The sequence below is a fragment of the Lutra lutra genome, chromosome 1 (assembly GCF_902655055.1).
Source record: "Lutra lutra chromosome 1, mLutLut1.2, whole genome shotgun sequence".
NCBI classification, from domain to species: Eukaryota; Metazoa; Chordata; class Mammalia; order Carnivora; family Mustelidae; genus Lutra; species Lutra lutra.
In genome coordinates, this window is record NC_062278.1 from 11,886,996 (window position 1) to 11,901,898 (window position 14,903).

Below are 14,903 nucleotides of genomic sequence, written 5' to 3' on the forward strand. Positions count from 1 at the left end.
CATGACCTGAGCTGAAGGTAGATGCTTAACCTAGTGAGCCACCCAAGCGTCCCTCTAATTTTTTTTTTTTTGACAAATTACCATTTGTCAAATCACAGGAAACAAATTTCAGGGAGATTTTAACTTTTCAATAAATACATGAGGAACTTCAGAGGAAATATGGGTAAGAATAAAAGAGCCAGGCAGATTTTTTGATGTTTTAAAATGGAAAGCCGGCTTGTGAACTATAGAACTTAAAAGTTCAAGCCGTTTCCTGGAACAAACAGGTCAAACCTTATCAAGGAAGCCCATACAGCTAAGGAGAGTTTAAAAGACGTTTTCTTTAGCGCAGATTTTGGTGTGACCTCCGCCTCCACACATTTGGTTCCCTAAACCTGAACAGCAAGCGAGCGGAGGGGCGGGTATTTAGAAACCGTGCCAAGGTGTGGGGCAGCGGGACGGCCTGGGTGTCGCAGCCCCCAGGCTCAGTGAGTAGGACGCCGGCGGAGCGGGGCCGGACTCCAGGTTCCCAGAGCGCGGCTCTGCACCTCCCCGCACAGCTGGCTCAGATCGGCCTCTGGCCCCTCTGCTGTTACACTATCTTCTAGACCTCCTCCCAAACAAAAGCAAGGAAGTCAAACAAATATTCAAAGAAAGAAATGAGGGGCGCCTGGGCGGCCCAGCCTCTGCTGAGCTCAGGTCATGATCCCAGGTTCCTGAGATCGAACCCCGACTGCGGCTCCCTGCTCCCTGGGGAGCCTGCTTCTCCTTCTCTCTCTGCCTGCCGCTCCCCCTGCTAGTGCTCTCTTTCTCTCTCTGTCAAATGGATAAATAAAATCTTGAAAATAAATAAATAAGTAAATAAATAAATAGAAAAAAATGACCTGGGATTCCTAGCGTTGTTCAATAAAGCCGCCGCTCACCACCTAAGCCTGCTGATGGATGGAACTGGTGACAGCTTTGAACAGGCTGATTTCTCCCGGTGGAAACTCCAGCCTCGACTGGCACTCGTTTCCCCTCATGCCCCGGCCCGGGAGCAGGGCCGCTCTTCGGTCTCCCCGCCCTCTCCCCTCAACCCCCCCCTCTGCTTCCTAGCGAGGCGTCTGGAAGGACGCCGGACACCCCAGCCGCCGTCGCCCCTCGGGGACCCTCTCCACACGCTCGCCAAGGCTGGTGAACTCCGGGCGTTCCCGCGGAGGGCGGGCCGCGGACCCCGACCCCGAGCCGATAGCCCGGTTTTGCAAGGCCCAGAGGATCTTGAGGCATTTGGCCCTCACACTCGTGACGGCTCACATCTCGCAGCCGCCGGGGCCCGGGTGTCCGGGGCATCGTTGGTGGGAACGGGGGGAGGGGGCGCGGGACCGGGTGCAAAGACCGAGAGCTCACGGGGCGGCGAGGAGCGGAGAACGCGGGGGACAGCCGGGGACAACGGAGGACACCCGGGCCGCCCCGCCCTGCGGCCGGGGGAGGGCGTGGGGGGCGGGGGGCGGAGGGAGTGCGGGGGGCGGGGGGGGCGGGAGCCCAGCGGGGAGGGAGCCGCGCGGGCAGAGGCGGAGTCCGCGGGAGGCACGGAGCCTGCGGGGGATTCCGGGAAGCGGGTGCGGGAGGCGGCGTTTGCCGAGAGGTCAGGCGCCCTAGCGGTCCCCACGCCCCGACCCCGTCAGCCCTTTACCTCGGCAAGGTCGCTTCGCCGCTGCCCGCAGGGGTGCTCGCCTCCGGGCCGCCGCCTGCGCCCCCGCGGTTCCGCCTCCGGCTGGGGCGCCCACGGCCCGGATACGCGCTGCGGGCGGCCCCGGCCTTGGCGGCGGGCGCGGGCGGGCGGAACGGGCGGTGGGCCCCGGGGCGGACCGCAGACTCCGCCGGGGGACGACACCGGGGCGATCCGCGGGACTTTCTCCCCGGCGGGTGGCTGGAGTGCGCGATGGGGGTGCGCGCGCGGAGCGCGGGCCTCCCGCCGCTGGTGGAAAGCCCGGGCGCGGGCCGGGGGCGGAGCCCCGACTGCTTCCTCTACTGACGTTGACCGAGCCGCCTCTTTACCACTCCTCCCGCACCCTCCCCTCGGGAGCTCCGTAGGGGAAGGGACCCGGGGTTTGGGCTTTTTGTTTACTGCGGGGTCCTCAGGGGCTGGAACAACGCGTGGCGTCTGGAACCACGCCGAGTACCTTTCATGCACTCAGTAAAAGTACAATGAATGAATGAATGACTGAGCGAATGGGTTCTCTCCTGGCTCCCCGACTTACGAGTTCTATAAAACGCTCTGATTCTAATTCTCCAATCAATAAAACAGGGATAAATATAGCCACCACTGAGTTGTAAAGGCTTGGTACCGTTCCAGGTTCCTGCAGGCCTTTGCAAGTGCTGTCAACTCACTTGCCCCTCCTTATCTGTGGGTCTTTCCCTCCGTGTGTTCAGGGTAGGTAAAGAGGGAGGACAGATAGTCCCTCATTATTTTATTTGTTGTTTATATCCTGTCAATTTCCAAAATGTATGTGTATTTTAAACGTTAAGGCTACTCATATGGGAATGTTAAAAATCCTTTCAAAAGAGAAGGAAAAGAAATACACTAAACCCCTAAATTATTCTCATTGAGCATTCAATCTCCCCGTCAGCTTTCCCGCCTCTGAGGAAGAGGGGGAGAGGATGTTTCATACTTTTTGTAGCTAGAAAAGGGGACATTTTCATACATTCAGTCAACTAGTATTTGCTGACCCCTCTTTACAACAGGCACAGAGATGATCATAAGAGGATGTCTGTTGGCTTCCTGTCTTTCAGAGAAGCAGAATTTCCAGCAGTCCTGTAAGACCTGAAGAGAATTCATCACCGGGTTCATGTCCTCATAAAAGACATTCAACACTGATAATATCTTCAGCAGCAGTTTTGGAGAAGCTGCAGAAATAGTCCTTGACAGTGGGAGAAAGCCAATACTCCACTGTATGCGTCCTTTTTAAAAAAAATTAATTATTTTAAATAAACATATAATGTATTATTAGCCCCAGGAGTACCGGTCTGTGAATTGCCAGGTTTGCACACTTCATAGCACTCACCATAGCACATGCCCTCCCCAATGTCCATAACCCCACCACCCTCTCAACCAACCCCCCTCCCCCCAGCACCGCTCAGTTTGTTTTGTGACATTAGGAGTCTCTTATGGTTTGTCTCCCTCCGGATCCCATCTTGCTTCATTTATTCTTTTACTACCCCCCAAACCCCCTACGTTGCATCTCCACTTCCTCATATCAGGGAGATCATATGATAGTTGTCTTTCTCCTATTGACTTATTTCGCTAAGCATAATACCCTCTAGTTCCATCCACGTCGTCGCAAATGGTCCACGTCGTCGCAAATGGCAGGATTTTGTTTCTTTTGATGGCTGCATGGTATTCCATTGTATATATATACCACATCTTTTTTATTCATTCATCTGTTGATGGACATCTAGGTTCTTTCCATAGTTTGCCTATCGTGTACATTGCTGCTATAAACATTTGGGTGCACGTGCCCCTTTGGATCACTACGTTTGTATCTTTAGGGTAAATACCCAGTAGTTGTATGCCTCCTTTTATATAAATAAATAAAACTAAGGATGCAAATGGAAATACAACAGATAGAAATAGATAAAAATGATAACAAGGATTAATTGCAGATTGGGTTATCAGAGGTGATTTTTATTTTCTTCTTTTTTACTGTCCAAATTTCTTTTTTTTTTAAAGCTTTTTTTTTGTTGTTTGTTTTAAGACTTTACTTTTTTTTTTTTTTAATTTATTTGACAGAGAGAGATCACAAGTAGACGGAGAGGAAGGCAGAGAGAGAGAGAGAGGGAAGCAGGCTCCCGCCGAGCAGAGAGCCTGATGCGGGACTCGATCCCAGGACCCTGAGATCATGACCTGAGCCGAAGGCAGCGGCTTAACCCACTGAGCCACCCAGGCGCCCCTACTGTCCAAATTTCTAAGTATTTTATTTTATTTATTTATTTTTAAAGATTTAATTTATTTATTTGACAGAGATCACAAGTAGGCATAGAGGCAGGCAGAGAGAAAGAGGGGGAAGCAGGCTTCCTACTGAGCAGAGAGCCCAATGTGGGGCTTGATCCCAGGACCCTGAGATCATGACCTGAGCAAAGGCAGAGGCTTAACCCACTGAGCCACCCAGGTGCCCCCAAATTTCTAAGTATTTTTACTTGCATGATGAGGGAAAAGATTTTAAAAAATAAACACAGTATGTTCCACGATGTCAGGAGCTTAGAAATTGTTACTCCACGTCCCACAAGAGAAATTCCGAACCAACTGAAAATCTCTCCTTAGGTCCATCAGTGAATAGGGGTCCCAGGGCAAATTGTAGCCTGAAAACTGGAGAGAGAGGCCGATGTAGACAATCAATGTACAGGGAGTGGAAATCTCTGAAACCTTAAGAAAACTTAAACTGCTTTCGACTCACTGCTGAAGACTGAGCATGGACTAATTCGAGAGTTAAAAACTCCTGGAAGCCTAGTCTTAGTGGGGTCCTCCCGGTTTCTTGATCTTTCCACCAGGTGCTCTGCCAGCTTCTCCTGGTGAACATGAAATTCCTCTCCTGTTTGGGAGGGAGGGAGTAACCATTTTGGAATACACCCAGAATGTTCTGTATGAAAAAGCTTGCCTACAAAGGGAACTAGTCATTCTACCAGAACCCAATCTGATCCTGCTCAAGGGGAATTAGACAGTTCAGTCCCCTTGAGCCTTCCTGTCTATCATCATAGGAGAGAAAATAAAGGGGTGGGGATTCCAAGAAACTCCTCTGTAAGTTACAGTCCAGTTTCAGGCCCATCAGAAAGAAAAACAAGCCCTGAGATTTAATCATAATATCATGGAATGTTTCCCCTTCACAGTATGTTACCACCACATCCACACAACTCTAGAATAGTAACAGTAGATTATGACTCTATTTAAGAGGGAGTTTCTAGGGAAACCCAAAAACCACAGGGGAGGCAAAAATGAAGACACTAGATTAAATCAAAACCTCTGACAAGTACAGAAAACATCAAACACAGCCTCTTAGCCAGGTAAACATAGCATCTCACACTAAAGGGTTATTTAGGTCAGCTCCTGTTATCTGATACATCCTGTCTGGCTTTCAGTGAAAAGTACAAAGCTTGCTAAAAGGCCAGGAAAATACACAATCTGAAGAGGCAAAATAAGTTTGAGAACAAGGCTAAGATGTGGCAGGGAATTGGGAATGATGAGACTAGGAATTTAAAAGCCGTGTGATTAATATAGTAAGGGTTCTTTATTATCATAGAAAGATATTTGGTCTTTATTTTTAATTCCAGACCCTAAATCCCTTATAATTTCCTGAGTGTTAGGGGTGAGAGGAATGTGTTTGTTCCACTGAAGTGACACTAAGAGGCCCAAGGTAGTTTTAGGATGGGTCACCAGAAAGACCAAGCCTTGTCACAAATGAAGTCTGGAACTTTCAACTCACCCCCCACAACCTCTGAGGAAGGGAGAAGGGCAGGAGATTGGGTTAATAATCATCATTCTTACATGATGAAACCTCCACAAAAGCCCATCAGTGACAGGTTTTGGAGAGCTTCTGGGTTGGCAAGGAATTGGAAGAGTGAACCACTTGCTGAGGGCATGGAAGGTCTGTGTCTCCCCCTGCCCCCCAACCCCGTCCCCCATACCTTGCCCTATGCATTCTTCTCCTTGGCTGTTCCTCAGGTGTGGCCTTTATAATAAACCAGTAACAATAAGGAAAGCACTTTGTGTTGTGTTGTGTTCTGTGAGTCATTTTAGTAAATGACCAAACCTGAGGGGGTGGTCGTGGAAACCCCTGACTCTGTAGCCAAGTCAGAGAGAATTGTGGGTAAACTGGGGGCCCCCGTTCTTGTGGCTGGTATCTGAAATGAGGGTGGTCTTGCAGGACTGAGCTTTGAACCTGTGGAAGTCTGGTACTGATTCTGCGTAGTCAGTGTCAGAATAGAACTGACTTCTAGGACACCAGCTGATGCTAGACTGGGTTGGTGTTTGGGAAGAGACATAACTCCTCAGGCTTTAACAGAGATGTGGACAATAAGAAAGAACAGATGAGTGATGTAAGGAGAGAGACAAAAATCCTAAGAATGAATCGAAGGGAAATGCTAGAAATTTAACTAAAACAAAACAAAACACTAACAGAAATGAAGAATACTTTTGATGGGCTCATCAGTAGACTGGACACAGCCAAGGAAAGAATCAGTGAGTGTGAAGATATGTCATTAGAAACTTCCCAAATGATAAAGTAAACATAAATAAATAAATAGGAACAGGGTATCCAAGAACTGTGGGACAATTACAAAAGGTATAGCATATACATAGTAGGACTATCAGAAGGAGAAGAAAGAAAGGAGCAGAAGAAATATTTGAAATAATAATGGCTGAGAATTTTTAAAAATTAATGAGACACCAAACCATAGATCCAGGAAGCTCAGAGATTAGTAAAAATAAATACCAAAAAATCTATACCTTGGCATTTCATATTCAAACCAGAGAAAGTCAAAGAGAAAAAGAAAACCTTGAAAGAATCCAGAAGTATGAAACATCTTACCTTATAGAGGAGCAAGGATAAGATTTCCATCTTATTTTGCTTCAGAAACTGCAAGCAAGAAGACAGTGATATAAAATTAAAAACAACAACAACAACAACAACAACAACAACAACCCAGCAAGCTAAAATTCTATATCCAGCAAAATCATCCTTCCAACAATAAAGAAGATATAAAGACTTTCTCAGGCAAACAAAAATGGAAGGATTTTGTCACCAGTATACCTGCCTTGCAAGGAATGTTAAAAGAAGTTCTTCAGAAAGAAAAAAAGTTAATATAGTTTGGAAACTTTTCCTATATGAGAATTGGAAGAGTGTTAGAGAAGGAATCACTAAAAGTAAGATAAAATAATTTATTTTTCTTATTCTAAATTGATCTAATAGATTACTGTTCAAAATAAGAATAGCAGCATTGTACTAGATGATTATAGCTTATGGATAAATGAAATATATAATAGTAAGGTTGTAAGGGGTGGGAGGGAGGAATTGGGAAATATTGTGAAAAGGTACCTACACTACTCATGAAGTGGTCTAGTGTTATCTGAAAGTGGATTTAGATTAGTTGTAAATGCATATTGAAAACTCTAGGGCAACCACGCCAGCTATGTTTAAAAGAAGTGTAAGTGATATACTCACCAAGGAAAGAAAATGGAATTATATAAGACACTCAATTAAAGCTAGAAGACTAGGGGCGCCTGGGTGGCTCAGTGGGTTGGGGCCTCTGTCTTCAGCTCAGGTCATGATCCCAGTGTCCTGGGATGGAGCCCTGCATCTGGTTCTTTGCTCAGCAGGGAGCCTGCTTCCCCCTCTCTCTCTGCCTGCCTCTCTGCCTACTTGTGATCTCTGTCTGTCAAATAAATAAATAAAATCTTAAAAAAAACAAAAACAAAACCAAAAAACCTAGAAGACTACCCAGAAAAGAGTAGAAGATTAAAAAAAGAAACAAAGAACAAGTGCAATGAATTGAAAGCCATTACAAATAAGGTAGATCTTTATGACTGACAGAGTGGATTAAAAAGTAAGACCCAGCTACATGTTATCCAGAAAAAGTCTCCTTTATTTTTTTTTAAGATTTTATTTATTTATTTATTTATTTATTTATTTATTTATTTGACAGACAGAGATCACAAGTAGGCAGAGAGGCAGGCAGAGAGAGAGAGGAGGAAGCAGGCTCCCTGCTGAGCAGAGAGTCTGATGCGGGGCTCGATCCCAGGACCCTGGGATCATGACTTGAGCTGAAGGCAGAAGCTTTAACCCACTGAGCCACCCATGTGCCCCAAGAAGTCTCCTTTAAATACAAGACACATTTAGATTAAATATAAAGGATTGGGGGAATATATGATATGCTAACATTAAATGACATACATATTATATGACATACATATGACATACATAACAATATATGACATGCTAACATTAATCAAAGGAAAGCTTTGATTTCCTTTGAAAGGAGTAGCTGTCTCAATTTCAGACCAGTAGATTTCTGAACAAAGAAAATTATCAGGAATAAAGAGAGCATTACATGATGATAAAGGGATCAATTCTCTAAGAATATATAATAATCCTTAGGATGTGAATGCCTAACAACAAAGTGTCAAAGTATGTGAGGCAAAATCTGATAGAATTGCAACAAGAAAATTCATGATTATAGAGGCTTCAGTACCCCTTTAGCAGTAATTGGCAGACCCAGCACTCAGAGAATCAGTAGGGATAGAGTTGAGCTGAGGAACACCACAAATCAACTGGATCTAACTGCCGTTGATAGAGTATTTCATCCAACAACAGCAGAATATACATTCTTCTTTATCTCACATGGAACGTTTGCCAAAATAGACCACATTGTGGGCCATAAAACACACCTTAGCAAACTTGAAAAAATGGAAATCACACAGAATATGCTGTCAGGTCACAGTGAAATTAAACTAGAAATCAGTAATAGAAAGATTGCAGGAAACCTTCAAATACTTGGAGATTAAACAGCACACTTCTAAATAATACAGGGGCCAAGGAAGAAGCCTTAGGAGACATTTAAAAAATTTTTAGCTAAATGAAAGTGAAAATGCAACTTACCAAAATTTGTGGGTATTTAGAGGAAAATTTATAACATTAAAAATATGTATTGAAGAATAATATCCAATCTATAATTTAAGCTTCTACTTAGGAAGCCAGAGAAAGAGGAGCAATATAAACTTAAGCAAGTAGAAATGAAAGAATAAATAAATACAGGGAGGAGATCAATGAAACTGAAAATAGGAAATCAGTAAAGAAAATCAACAAAACCAAAACTGGCTCTTTGAAAAGATAAATGAAACTGATAAACTTCTAGCAGGACTAAACAAGAAAAAAAAACGAGACACTAATTATTATTATTGGAAATGAGAGAGGCGCCATCACTACTAATCTAATGGATATTAAGAGGATAATACAGGAATATTATGAATAATTTGCTGTGCCCATAAATCTGGTAACTTCAATGAAATGGACCAATTTTTTGAAAGACACAAGCTGCCAAAAGTCACACAAGGAGAAATAGATAATTGAGATCATTCTATAGCTATTAAAGAAATTGAATTAACAATTTGATAATCTTCCAGAAAGAAGGCACCAGGCCCACATGATTTCACTGTGCATTTTATGAAATAGTTAAGGAAAAAAAGACAACAATTTCCTTCGATCTCTTCCAGATAAGTGAAGTAGAGGGAATACTTCCTAACTTATTCTGTGAGGCCAGCATTACCAACCCTAATACCAAAACTAAATTAAAACAATACAAGAAAAGGAAACTGTAGACCAATAACTTTCATAAATATAAAAGTACAAATTCTCAACAGAATATTAGCAAATCAAGTCCCACTGTGTATCAAAAGAATTATAGACCATGACCACGTGAGATTTATCCTAGTTATGCAAAGCTTGTTCAACCTTCAAAAATCAATGAATATTGATCAACAGGCTGAAAAAGAATAATCACATGAGTATATCAGTAGATGCAGAAAAAACATTTAACAAAATCCAAAATTCATTCCTGACAAAAACTCTTATCGAACTCAGAATAAAGAATATCTACCAAAAAGTTCACAGCTATTATAATAAAAACTGAATGCATTCTCCCCTGATCAGGAACAAGACAAGAATGTCTCCTCTTCTCCCTCCTATTCAATATTGCACTAGAAGTCCTATGAATATGGGAGTAGAAGATGTACAGATTGGGAAGGGAGAAATAAAATGTCGTTTGCAGATGGCATGATTATGTAGGAAATCGCAAAGCACTGACCCCAAAACCCACCAAAACAAACAAAAAAACCCTCCTGAGAGCAGTAAGGGATTATAACAAGGTTACAGGATATTGGGTTAATATACAAAAGTCCATTGCTTTCCTATATACAATGAACAATTGGAATTTGAAATTAAAAGCACAGTACTATTTATGTTAGCACCCCCAACTTAAATACTTAGGTATAAATCTAACAAAATAAGTAGAGGATCTGTATAAGGAAAACCACAAAATTTTGATGTAATTTTTAAAAATCTAAATAAATAAATAGATTTCCATATTCGTGGATAGGAAGAAGCATTACTGTTAAAATGTTAATTCTTCCCTATTGGATTTATATTCAAAGCAATCCTAATCAAAATCTCAGCAGGTTATTTTGTGGATATCAATAAAGTGATTTTCAAGTTTATGTGCAAAGGCAAAAGACCCAGCTAGCCAACAAAAGGAGAACGAAGTCAGAAGACTAAAACTAACTGACTTCAAGGCTTACTATAAAATTACTATAATCAGGACAGTGTGGTATTGGTGAAAAAGTAGACAAGTTCATCAAAGAAACAGCATAAAGAGCCCAGAAATAGACCCACACAAATATAGTCTCATGACCTTTGCCAAAGCAGCAGAGACTGTTCAGTGGAGAAAGGATAGTTTTTCCAACAAACAGTGTTGACACAAGTGAGTACACAAAACCAAACAAAACAAAAAACAAAAAAAGAAAAGGAAAAGGAAAGAAAAGAAAAGAAAATAGAAGCTAGATACAGACCTTGCACCTTTCACAAAAATTAACTCAAAGTAGATCACAGACCTATATATGTGAAATGCAAACTAGACTAGTTAGACTTTGCACTAGTCTAGACTTTTAGACTTCTAGTGACTTTTAGACTTTTAGTGACTTTTAGACCAAAGACACAATCTGAGAAAGAAAAAATCGATTAAGTTGGGCTTCATTCAAATAAAAACTTCTGCACTGTGAAAGACACTATTAAGATAATGAAGAGACCAGGTACAGACTGGGAGAAAATATTTGCAAAACGTATCTTAAAGGACTTGTGTCTGAATGAGCAAAGAACTCTTAAAGCTCAATAATAAGAAGACAATTGAATTAAAAAATGGATGAAAGATCTGAACAGACACCTCACCCAAAAAAGATATACAGGTGACAAGTAAGCATGTAAAAATGTTCAAAATCATAGGCTATCAATGTGTTGTAAATTAAAACAGTGAAGTACTGCTGCGTTCCTATTGGAATGGCTAAGATCCCAAACACCGACAACACCAAATGCTGGTGAAGATGTGGAGCAGTGGTACTCTCATTCCTTGTTGATGGAAATGCAAAATAGTCTAATCACTTTGGAAGACAGTTTGACTGTTGCTTACAAAGCTAGAAAAACTCTTTCCATAGGACCCACCAACCATGCACTTGCTGCAATGAGTTGAATCTTGTATTCACCCAAAAACCTAGGGCAGCTTTATTCATAATTGCCCAAATCTGGAAGCAACCAAGACTTCCTTCAACAGGTGAATGTATTCACGGACTGGCACATCCATACAGCGAGATATTATTCAGTAATAAAAAGAAACGCGCTACCAAGACACAAAAAGTCACGGAGGAATTGAAAATAAAAAGAAGTCAGCCTGAAAAGACTACATACTCTGTGATTCCAATGATCTGACATTCTGGAAAAAACAAAAGGGTAGACAGAGTAAAAAGATAAGTGGTTTCCAGTGTATGAAGGGGCTTGGGATGAATAAGTGGATTATAGAGGATTTTCATGGCGATCAAACTATCCTATGATACGGTAATGGTGGATACGTGACCCTTATACGTTTGTCAAAACCCACAGAACTGCAGAACCCAAAGAGGGAATCCTAATGTAAACCACAGACTTCAGTTAATAATACTGCATCTGTACGGGTTCATCAATTGTAACAGGTATATCACGTTAATGCAAGATGTTAACAATAAGGGAAACCGTGCGGAGGAAGAGGGTTATATAGACATCGCTGTGCTATATGCTCTATTTTTCTGTAATTAAAGTCTACTGCATTTTAAAAAATGCACATTTGTTTATTCACTCAGAGGATTTATTGGGCACCCACCCATGCCAAGTACTGTTGTGTGTTTTGGAGCTAGCGCTGTATCTGACACAGGCCAAGTTTCTGCTCTCCAGTGGGGCTTCTATACTAGTGGATGGGGGGGGGGCGGTTGTGCAGACATGAACCATTAGCAAACGAGATCATTTCAGATGGACATGAGGAGAAAGCAACAGGTGGTAAGCTGGAGGGTGCCTGGGAGAGCTACCTGGCACAAGCTGGTCTGGGAGAGATTCCCTCAGCTCAGAACATGGCTGAGAGCTAGACAATGGGAAGTCTGAGGCCAAGAGTTCCTAGAGAGCCAGGCTGGATGAAGAGCTAAGTCCAAAAGCCCATGGGGCAGGAATCAGCCAAAGAAGGAAAGGGAAGAGCCAGTCTAGCATGGAGTCATGGATGATGACATTGAGGGCCGGGGCAAGGGGCTGGCTAGTGGGATCATGAATCGATTTGGAAGAGAGAGAAATGGTCAGGGGTAGAGGATGGAAACCCAACATTCTGTTTTGTAGTGTTACATTTGAGAGGCCTACTGATACTCAGGCAGATAGAGTCCTAAAGGTGTTAGGTGGGGCAAAGCAAGACTGGGGCCATGCTGGTGAGGGATAGGGGAGCCATGGAGAACCATCAAGGGTGTCAGATTCTAAACAGGGTGAGGGGGACAGATATGGGGGCAATCTTGTATGAGGTGTCAGAGCATGCCAGAGAATGAGGGTTACATCCACACTGGGGTCAGGGGCAGTAGGAAGCACCGAAGGGGTAAAGAAGGAATTCTCCTGGGGACAGGCTGGAGTGGGGTCTTGGGGCCCAGTTGGGTTGAGGAGGGCATCCATGGTGTGAAGGCGGTGGCAGGGGAGATCGGAGATTGGGGGAGACCAATCACACTCTAAATCTATTAAGGCTAATGGGAGCTAGGGTTCTCATTGCTGGAGAAAGAAGTTACAAGTTTTCTTTTCTTTTTTTAGTTTATTTTAAAGAGAGAGAGAGAAAGTGAGTACAAGCAGGGGGAGCTGCAGGCAGAAGGAGAGGGAGAAGCAGACTCCCCACAGAGCAGGGGGAGCCCGATATGGGACTCGATCCCAGGACCCTGGGATCATGACCTGAGCTGAAGGTAGATGCTTAACTGACTGAGCCACCCAGATGTCCCAAGAAGTTATAAGTATTGAGAGGGAGAAACTAGAACCAACTTTGTGGTGTTGGATTGGAATTGGAGGTGTTGAAGCAAACTTATGGTTTTCTCTAAAAAAATAGACTCATAGAAAGAAAGATAGATAGACACGTAGACTATAAAGAGATATAGTAATATAATATATAAAATAATTAGATGTATAACTACATTAAATATTATAATATATAAAATGCATATATAGATATAAATGCACACATGTGAATGTACATATTTTTATATAATATAAATACATGTGTGAATATATATTTTATATATAATATAAATATGTATAATTATAAAATAAAGTTATATATTTTTTCCCTTTAACTCTGCCCTCTAAGATAAAAATGCATGCACGTAGGTGTGTATTTTCCTCCCTAGTCTGCCTTCAGAGGGGCCTGGTGACATTCCAAGAGTGATAGGCAGACCTGGTTCCCGAGTCTTTGATTCTGAATATAATTATCTGTAAAAGAAGCTGGGTTCCTTGGAGAAATGACTGATTCCAGGGTGTGGTAAGGGGGAAAGCATAAGGTAGGTCTTATTCTTATTCAGGAAAGCAAGGCAGTTCTCTAAGAATGATAAGTGCAATTTAAAAGGACTGGTCCAATCAGGACAATTAGAGTATCGAAATAAATAATGTTAGTAATGGGTTATGACCCACTGAATAAGAAGGGAAATCACGAGCCCTCACTGGTAGTTTCCTTGTTTTATATCGAAAAGACTGAAGGTCTGATGAAGAGCAGGATGTTTGCCAAGTTTCAAAGCATCTCTCCACAAAAATGCTTATTAATTGCAAAAGTGCAGGGAGTCACTCCATAGCGGCAAATATTGGCAGAGGTCTTCTTAATCAAATGATATAATCAAATATCCTCAATGTTGGGATGAAGCAAAATGGCACACCACTCAACTGGGAGTAATGGGAAGAAGATAGTGGTATCTCATTGGTGACACTCCTGCCAAAGAAGCATAACCAAATACAATGATATTCTAGAACATAACTGGCCAGTTGTCTCCCAAAGTCATGATGGTCAAAGTCATGAAGCTCAAAGGCTGCAGGAGATTAAAGAGACTTGACAACTAAATACACCTTGTGACTCTGAACTGGATCACAGTGAAGACTGGTGACCTTGAAGGGGGGCGGGGGATTAGATGGTATTAATTCAACAAAGTGAATTTCCTGATTGTGAAGTCTGTATTGTAAGTTCTGTGGAAGTTTCCTTGCTCGTAGGAAATAAACAGGAAAGCATTTATGGGTGATGGGACACCGGGAAATGGCTTAGCAAAAAGTCCTTTGTATCATAGCTTTACTTTTCTGTAAGTTGATGATTGTTTAAAAAATTATGGAAGACAAAGCAGGAGGTAGCGAGATTTACAGTTTTTGACTTCGGTGGAAAGGTGTGAGCTGGAAGTATGACACCGCATCATTGGCATAGAGCTGGAATGTTAAGTCATCAGATGTGTTGGGTCACCTAGAGAATAGGTGGAGAAGAGACTGATGACTGAGACTCTCCAGTGTTTAGACATCCAGGAGAGAAGTGAGGCAAGGGAACTGTCACGCGTGGTCAGTTGGATGGGAGAAAACCAAGAGATTGGATGTCATGGCAGCAGAGAGAAAAGAATTTCTCAATCAACTCTGTTGAATGTGGCTGATGGATGGAACAAATGGAGTGACCACTGGGCTTTGCAACTCAGAGGCTGTCAGGAACCTCTTGACAACAGCAGTCTCAGTGGAGTCCAGTTAGAGAGTGTGGCAGGCTGAATAATGCCCATCCTCCAATCCATCCATTTCCTGATCTCCAGAATCTGTGACTACATTACCTTAGATGGTAAAAAGGATTTT

General features: G+C 42.8%; 1 protein-coding gene across 4 annotated transcripts in view; it reads right to left on the bottom strand.

The window, feature by feature from the left end:
- Window positions 1-1,791, bottom strand: part of IFNAR2 (interferon alpha and beta receptor subunit 2) — a 33,358-nt gene extending 31,567 nt beyond the window's left edge. For 3 of the 4 annotated variants that reach the window (XM_047720879.1, XM_047720850.1, XM_047720889.1), the window contains exon 1: window positions 1,652-1,791. The gene's annotated coding sequence lies outside the window, so the exon portion shown is untranslated. The remainder of the gene's footprint in view (window positions 1-1,651) is intronic. The other variant, XM_047720860.1, reaches the window with a different exon arrangement.
- Between the last annotated feature and the right edge of the window lie 13,112 nt (window positions 1,792-14,903).